Source organism: Triticum dicoccoides, chromosome 6B (genome assembly GCF_002162155.2).
Source record: "Triticum dicoccoides isolate Atlit2015 ecotype Zavitan chromosome 6B, WEW_v2.0, whole genome shotgun sequence".
NCBI classification, from domain to species: Eukaryota; Viridiplantae; Streptophyta; class Magnoliopsida; order Poales; family Poaceae; genus Triticum; species Triticum dicoccoides.
In genome coordinates, this window is record NC_041391.1 from 22168704 (window position 1) to 22177522 (window position 8819).

Sequence of the window (8819 nt, forward strand, 5' to 3'; positions counted from 1 at the left end):
ACCTGATCTAAACCTTGCCGTAAGTTTGGTAGGAAGGTACCAAAGTAATCCCGGCAAGGAACACTGGACAGCAGTCAAGAGCATCCTAAAGTACCTGAAAAGGACTAAGGATATGTTTCTCGTTTATGGAGGTGACGAAGAGCTCGTCGTAAAGGGTTATGTCGACGCTAGCTTCGACACGGATCTGGATGACTCAAAGTCACAAACCGGATACGTGTATGTTTTGAATGGTGGGGCAGTAAGCTGGTGCAGTTGCAAGCAAAGCGTCGTGGCGGGAGCTACATGTGAAGCAGAGTACATGGCAGCCTCGGAGGCAGCGCATGAAGCAATCTGGGTGAAGGAGTTCATCACCGACCTAGGAGTCATACCCAATGCATCGGGGCCGATCAAACTCTTCTGTGACAACACTGGAGCTATTGCACTTGCCAAGGAGCCCAGGTTTCACAAGAAGACTAGGCACATCAAGCGTCGCTTCAACTCCATTCGTGAAAATGTTCAAGATGGAGACATAGATATTTGTAAAGTACACATGGACCTGAATGTAGCAGATCCGTTGACTAAACCTCTCCCTAGGCAAAACATGATCAACACCAAAATTCCATGGGTGTTCGATTCATCACAATGTAACTAGATGATTGACTCTAGTGCAAGTGGGAGACTGTTGGAAATATGCCCTAGAGGCAATAATAAAATGGTTATTATTATATTTCTTTGTTCATGGTAATAGTCTATTATTCATGCTATAATTGTGTTATCCGGAAATCGTAACACACATGTGAATACATAGACCACAGCGTGTCCCTAGTGAGCCTCTAGTTGACTAGCTCGTTGATCAACAGATAGTCATGGTTTCCTGACTATGGACATTGGATGTCATTGATAACGGGATCACATCTTTAGGAGAATGATGTGATGGACAAGACCCAATCCTAAGCATAGCTTAAAGATCGTGTAGTTCGTTTAGCTAGAGCTTTTCCAAATGTCAAGTATCATTTCCTTAGACCATGAGATTGTGCAACTCCCGGATACCGTAGGAGTGCTTTGGGTGTACCAAACGTCACTACGTAACTGGGTGACTATAAAGGTACACTATGGGTATCTCCGAAAGTGTCTGTTGGGTTGGCACGAATCGAGACTGGGATTTGTCACTCCGTATGACAGAGAGGTATCTCTGGGCCCACTCAGTAATGCATCATCATAATGAGCACAATGTGACCAAGTGTCTGGTCACGGGATCATGCATTAAGGTACGAGTAAAGTGACTTGCCGGTAACGAGATTAAACGAGGTATTGGGATACCGACAATCGAATCTCGGGTATGTAACGTACCGATAGACAAAGGGAATTGTATACGGGATTACTTGAGTCCTCGACATCGTGGTTCATCTGATGAGATCATCGAGGAGCATGTGGGAGCCAACATGGGTATCCAGATCCCGCTGTTGGTTATTGACCGGAGAGGCGTCTCGGTCATGTATGCATGTCCCCCGAACCCGTAGGGTCTACACACTTAAGGTTCGGTGACGCTCACTACAAGAAAAACCCCTACTAATGGCGCACCTAATATGGCCATTAATGGCGCATCTGTGGTGTGCCATTAACAGCACGCCATTAGTAATTTTTACTAATGGCGCACCACCTGGTGTGCCATTAGTATCTGGTATACTAATGGCGCACCTCGGGTGCGCCATTAGTATAGGCCAGGTGCGCCATTAGTATGCCTCCCAGCGGCCATGTATACCTAGGTGCTTTGGCATACTAATGGCGCACCACCTCCGGATGCGCCATTAGTAACCGCGGCATACTAATGGCGCACTGCCCAGTGATGCGCCATTAGTATGCACTGTCATACTAATGGCGCACTGTCATGTGATGCGCCATTAGTATGAATATTAGGTTTTTTTTATTTTTTTATTTTCTGTTTTTTGCACAGGTTACAAAATGTATAATTTGACAAAATATAGACAGCACACATCAACAACAGATTCATCAAATACAATAGAAGATTAGTCTTTGAATACAATTCATCATATTAGTCTCCGAATACAATTCATCATATTAGTCTCCGAATTGAAAAGACCGAACAAAGATAGAACATTATATTACAAGTCTCGAGACCGTGAGTAGCGAGTCTGTCTTCACATTACAAGTCGATATCGATCATCTAAACTACCATCACATAGAAGAGAGCTGCGGTCATCACGATGAGCATCATCACGATGAAACTCGTCTTCATCCGGTTCCTCCAACGCTCCCTCCCCTCTCCCGCTAGATAGCGGGCGTATCTAGATTCGGCCTCGGCCCTAGTGGTGTACCCTTTGTAACTGTTACCGCTGAATCGGTGAACCTGTCTCCGACACTCCTCCCAGTCATCGTAGACTCCGGGAACCTTACCCTTGTACACGACATACGTCGGCATCGCTATGCACTAGCCAAACGAAACGTTAGTACCAATTCACAGACAATACATAAGCAATATATAAGTATGCAACAGAACGATCGGAAGAGAAAAGCAAGACATTAATAGCATCGATTACATCTAAGTTGAACGACTCTCGAAACCAAAGAGACATACTACAAGTTCATTAAAGTTTAATTACAACATGAGCCAATCGATGTTTCAGAACTAGACAACTCGACTCAAGGGACCGAAGCGTGGATGAAGCCGCCGTCTATCGTGGGAGTCATGAAAGAACGGCGTTGTCATCCTGCATTTGTAGCATTGTGTCGATGTCATTGTTGGACGGTTGATTTCTGAGGTAGAACTGCCCTGAGGTACGAAGGACATCTTGATGGATGATTTCCGCAAACTCCGACTGGATGCGAAAGAATTCTTGTCGGAGGTCCGCGTCCTGGATTGCCGACACGCTCGCGGCCCAATCTTTGAGTTTACTCGGTAGCAGAAGTTGATGATGGTCCCGTACGATCGCCCGCATGTGATGGATGGCGTAGTAGGCACCCTTCTGACCGCAAGGCGGCTGCTTGACGCAGCAGAACGTCGTATTGTGGGAGAACACGTGCTTGCCGTACTTACGAATAGGCCTGGTGAAGGTGCCTCCAGATTGGGCGTAGCCGGGGAGAACATCATCAAGAACCTTCTTGACATTTGTGTAGTCTACGTTCGACTGACGGTCCGGGTCGAAATACGTGGCCATGGAATATTTGGGGCTTAGGAGGATGAGCGTGCAACGTGTGTCACTGCAGAAAACACGGAATGTTAAAAGAAAAATGATCGAAATGTAAGAATTCATATGTTACGGGCCGGTTGAGGGGAGGACTTACTCGGGAAAGTAAGGCACGAGGAAGTTATCCTTCTCTTGGTTTGCCAGAATGACGCCTTCGAGGTAAGAACTCGCGACTTGCCGGTCCCCAGCGCTGCCCAAGATCTTGGCACGCATGTAGAAGGGGTCGACTATCACGATGTCCAGGGTCTTGTCGTGAATGATCCGCATCTCCATACTCAGCGAAAATAGCCGAACGAAGGTGTAGTGCAGCGGATGAAGGTTCAACATAGCATGGATGTCATCAAAACGCAGGACGATCGTACGCCCGATGGAGTTATCCACAAAGCCCTTGCCCTCTGGCACCTTGGCCACGAAAACCGGGTATGCCACATCCTTCTCTCTGAGACGTCGCTTCTCCAAAGCAAGAACACTGTCATGCAGACTCCGCATAGCACCGGTTGCAGCATTGAGCATATTTGTCGGTAGCATCGCCCTACCCGCCACATGCACCCTCCTCGAGATATCCTGCGGTGAAGGTGGCCCGTCCTGAGCACGGATCGTACTCGGTGCCGGCTGGCTCGCACCCTTCTTAGTCTTTCTTTTGCGTGCCTTCTTCTTCTCCTGTAATGGGACCAAGTTCTGCTCACAGACCGCCTTCTTGAGTGTGTTGGGGCTGATAATATTTCGCACCTCGCCTATCTGAGGCTCAGTGAAGTCGGCAGCTGGAGGCGTCTCCTGAGAGCTGAACGCCAGACGGTGCCTGTTGCAACTTGGCTTCTCCGCGGTATGAGCTAGATCGCACACGTCTTTTGTTGGGTTTGGTTCTTGAGAAGGAGGCCCCATGAAGTCGCCATCGTACCCATGCTCGGCAAAGTACTGATCGACATTGCCAAATGTATCATCGTCGTCGTCGTCATCGTTCTGATCCTGTGCCATATGCATGTTTGGATCTAGTGGCATAGGGATGTCCGGCACCGTTACGGCGGTCTTGCCATGGGGCCGACTTGGCGCCGGCACGACTAGCGGTGTTGTCTTTGGGGTGGTGTCCCCCGCCCCCAAACGAATCTGGCTCTTCGGCCAAAGCAGGGGCCAGCTCAGGCAGGCGCTGAGGGTCATCACGTCTTCATCGTCGGCCCCGACGGGTCGAATCGGAGGTAACAAGTCGTCGCAGCCTGGCAGCACCCGAACCAGTTGAACCCTAAACAAGTTGGGTGGCATCTGGGTACCGTGGAACAAGGGGTTGCCCGGTTGAACGATTTTTCCCTTGGCGACATCGACCAACTCGTTGTTCACAAAGTGGAGGAGAGTGCACGGAACGTCGGCGGCGCCCTGCGAAAACATGTAGGGCGTCAGGGATGCCCAGTCAAAGGCAAGGAGATGAAGTCCTCGGCCGAGAGAGGCTTAATTAGTTACCGTGATGATGGTGTCGAGCTCGGCTAATGTCGAGGCACCGCCAACGGCGGGCGTGCAGTTGACGGAGGGGCCGCTTGCTGAAGAGGTGCCGGCCGGCGTACACCCGGGTGCATTAAGCTCCCGTGCCGGCGTCGGAGACACCAATGCCGCCTCCGCCGGAGGCACCAATGGCCCCGCCATCGCATTATGCGAGTTGCTGGCCGTGAAGCTAGGAATCGGGGGCGGCCCCTGTTGGCCGCCCGCAATCCACGCACTCAACCCCGAGATCAAGGTAGGCACAAGGGCGGTGATCGTCGCTCCGAGTCGTTGTTCCACTTGCTCTTGGACAATCTCCGGAATCCGCGCCACCTGTGCCTTGAGTTCTTGAACCTCTCGCGCCTGGCTTTCCGAGCTGGTCTTTTTCTCCTTCCGCACACCAGCGGTATAGTATGACCCCCATTTTGTCGACAAGCCTTTGCCGGCCACACGACCAGCTGACGTCGGCTTACTGAGCTTATCCTTGTTCTTCATTACATTCAACCCCCTATTTAGAGTGGTGTCCCAAGGGTTGCTCTTAGTCGACGCCGCGCTACTGCTTTCAGTCGCCTGCGGAAGGAATGTGAACCATTTAGAAATTTGGCTTCATTAATTAGAATGCAACCATATGGAGCTAATTACGCGGGGGTGTATTCCTTACCAGAACAAGCTCAAGCGCCCTGGTCTTCGGATCCGTGGTAAGCTCCTTTGTTATCGGGTCCTCCTTGTACCGGGCCCTGACATAGTTCCTAGTCTGCTTGTTACCGCTGTATTTCTCGAAGCGGGGTGGTAGGCCTTGCTCGGCACGGTCCGCGTCCTCCTTGTCCCATATAGGCTCCGCCACTCTGTAACCGCCGGGACCGAGTGTGTGTTCCCCTATGTTCAGCTCCCGCATTTGTTTCCCCCACTCACTTGATTGGGAGCTTGCGGTGCTCGAGCAATTGATCTTGAAGTCGTTGTAGTCATCTTCGGTGATCGAAGGATTTTTCTCCTTGATCTTCTGATAACTCTCACCTTTCTCGATCATTCTCTTCACATTGCTTTTCCAAGTAGACAGGGCCTTGCTCATCTTCGTGAGGGCAGCATTGTTCACTTTATTCCCTTTGAGGCTTGTGTTTTCAAATTCAGCGGGGAACTTGTATCGTTCGTGCAGCTTCGTGAATAGGAGGTTGCGCAAATTCCCTCGGTCAGGATGCCTCAGGTTCTCGGTGTTGATCGAGACGGTGCTCCGGACAATGCACCCGAGCTGAAGCGAGTACCCCTTGACTATTCGTTCGGGCGCCGTTGGATTCCCGTTGGAGTCCACTTCAGTAACTTCCTCCTTGAGGGTGCGGAGCACGATCGGGCGCCGGTCCTTCCGTTGCCTCTTCGGTTGGCTGCCATCTGTGCGTGCGCCGCCATCATCAGTGGTGGCATCCTCGGCGGCACCATCAGTGGTGGCATCAGTGTGGTCATCCTCGGCGGCACCATCTGTGGTCTCAGGATCGGTGGGGAAGGCGGCGGCCTCATACAAGTGAGGTTGTTCCTCCAGCTCCTGGGACAGCTCCCAGAATGCCTTGCCGCCCGAAGCCCCGGCCTCATCGTTGTGGGCCATGTTTCTCTCTAAATAGAAACAAAGTTTGGTCAAAAAGTTGGTTATTGTCAAGGAACAAGATCTCTAAGTTGACCAAATAACCTAATTCTCAGGGTAACCTAGTTCTTGAGGGGTGTGTCTAGAAAGTTGGTTGCTGCAAAGAAACAACGTTGTGAGTTTGGTCAAATTGCCTATGATGTTTGTGATATTGCCTTGGATCTTGAAGGCACTGTTGCATGATGCAGTGGTACAGCCAGCATGGGACCTCATCTTTGCAGGCTAATTTTCTAGATTGTAACACTGGGATTTGTGCACAAGCTAAGCTAGCTAAGACAGTAGCTTCCTTGCAACCCACAAAAGACAAAGGAAAAGGGGTGAAAAGGGGGAGATGGTTAGCTTTGATGAGCAGGCAACATCTTCCTAACCCCCTTCTTCTTGTCTCCTCTCACTATCTCTCTCACACACATGGCAAGCAAGGGTGTCTGAGTGTGTGAAAAAAATACTAAACTAATCCAACCACTAAAGCAAATTAATTTTTATTTCGGTTGAGAATCGGGCACCTTCTAGGTCAAGAAAATTGGGCATGACCTTTGCTAATTTTCTTGACCTTGGAGTGCCCCATTTCTCAACCGAAACGGAAATTAATCAACGTTTCAGGAGAAAGGGGTCATTTTAGAAGATCACAAGTAGCAGCAGCATCACTTGACAAAATCTCAACTAGCAGCAGCAACTCGCAGATAGCAGCAGCAGCATCACTTGACAAGTAGTACAGCAGCAGCATGCATGCACTTGGTGCACAGAGTCCCATTTTCAATTTAGTTTCAGTAAAAATGCCACTAGCAAATACAGAGCAAAAATCCACTAGAAGTACACTGTAAACCCACTAACATTTACAGTGTAAATTCCACTAACAATTACAGAATGACAAAACAATATATTTATACTACAACATATATAAAGAAATCTCCGAGTATGGAGATCTTGTAATCAGAAGTAAACACAAGCAAGCTTCAATCCAGATAAAGGCAGTGGAGGCAAAGGCACTAAATCAAAATAGACACCTTAATTGTTTGTGTCCTACATATGTACACCGAAACAAGAATATTACTTTATACTGCAGCCTGAGCCTCACCCGTTAACTGTTGATTCCTCAAAAAACCAACCTCTTATCTATACTTACTAGTACTTTATACTACCAAGCAAAACCCAAACCCAATGGACAAGTAGCAGCAGGACAATGATAAAGTTATCTTGTCCTGGCCATGGGGAAGCACCAAAACCCAATGGAGCCATTTTTTTTGTTTTATGAGTTATATAAAAAATTAAATAGTTCCGTGGTTCAGGCATAATTGCCCTCATGTAGGATGGACGGGTGGCCAGGCAGGCTTGTTTAGTTTCGTCACTCAGTGTAGCTAGTTGTCTATACTATCGACCAATAACCAGTTGACTTGATGATCATCGTGTTCATTTTTCTCCTTCACTTTCCTTCTGGTGGAAGCAAGGCATCACTGGTTCATTGTGCATGTATGCATCACTGGTGGAAGCAACCTACACAAAACATATATCACCAACAGGACGGAAAGCGTCTTATCAGACCACATATCATCTCATCTGATTGCAATCTACCTTCCAGTGTTTTGTATCCCCTCACCCTTTCCAGGAGAGACACAACTAATTCTCCAGTGAAAAACAATCAAAGGCAGACACAAATAATAACGCATTCTTCATACTAAAAACCTGTGAACCAAGAGCAATGATACAGTAAACTAAGCTAACATCACACCCGCTGGAAAATTAAAAATGCACAGCCCATCGTGTTGGCCAGAGTTAATCATATAACAATATGCTTCTCTAAATTATAGGAATCTGAGCAAAGCCACGGCAAGTAAAAAAAATCATGCTACAAGACAGATCAGACAACCGCAGTACAAATCATCTACACCCTGATATCCCCATCCTTCCAGGAGACTAACTAATCTCCAGTGTAAAACAAGACAGCCATACAATGTTCATACTAAAACCTCTGGTTACATGAAAAAGTGTTCCAGTGAACCAAGAGGAACAACTATGATGTGAGTGAATTAATCTAGGATGACACCACTGGAGAACTAAAAATACATAGCCCATCGTGTCGGTAAAGTCAACCGTGGGATAATAAGCTGCGCTAAAATTCATGCTACAAGACAGATCAGACAACCTACTGAAACAATATCAACAACAGGAAGCAAAGCATCCAGATTATCATGCTCATATGGAGATGTGCATCAAATGTCAACCGAGGCAACCTACTGAAACAATATCAACAACAGGAAACAACAGGAAGCAAAGTCAACCGAGGCAATGAATGAAATGTGCATCAAACTGGTCCTGGCGGAAGCTGAGTGCAAATTATCATGCTCATATGGAGATGGGATGGGAGGAGGGAAGGGGATAGGGGTCGGGGCGGTAGCTTACCTTGGAGGAGCGGGCCGGGGTGGAGGAGGCGGCGTCCGGTGGTGTGGACGGGGCGGCGTCCGGGCGGCGGGACGGTCGTGTGGACGTGGCGGCGTCCGGGCGGCGGGGTCGCGTCGAGGCGGCGGGGCAGCGTCGAGGTG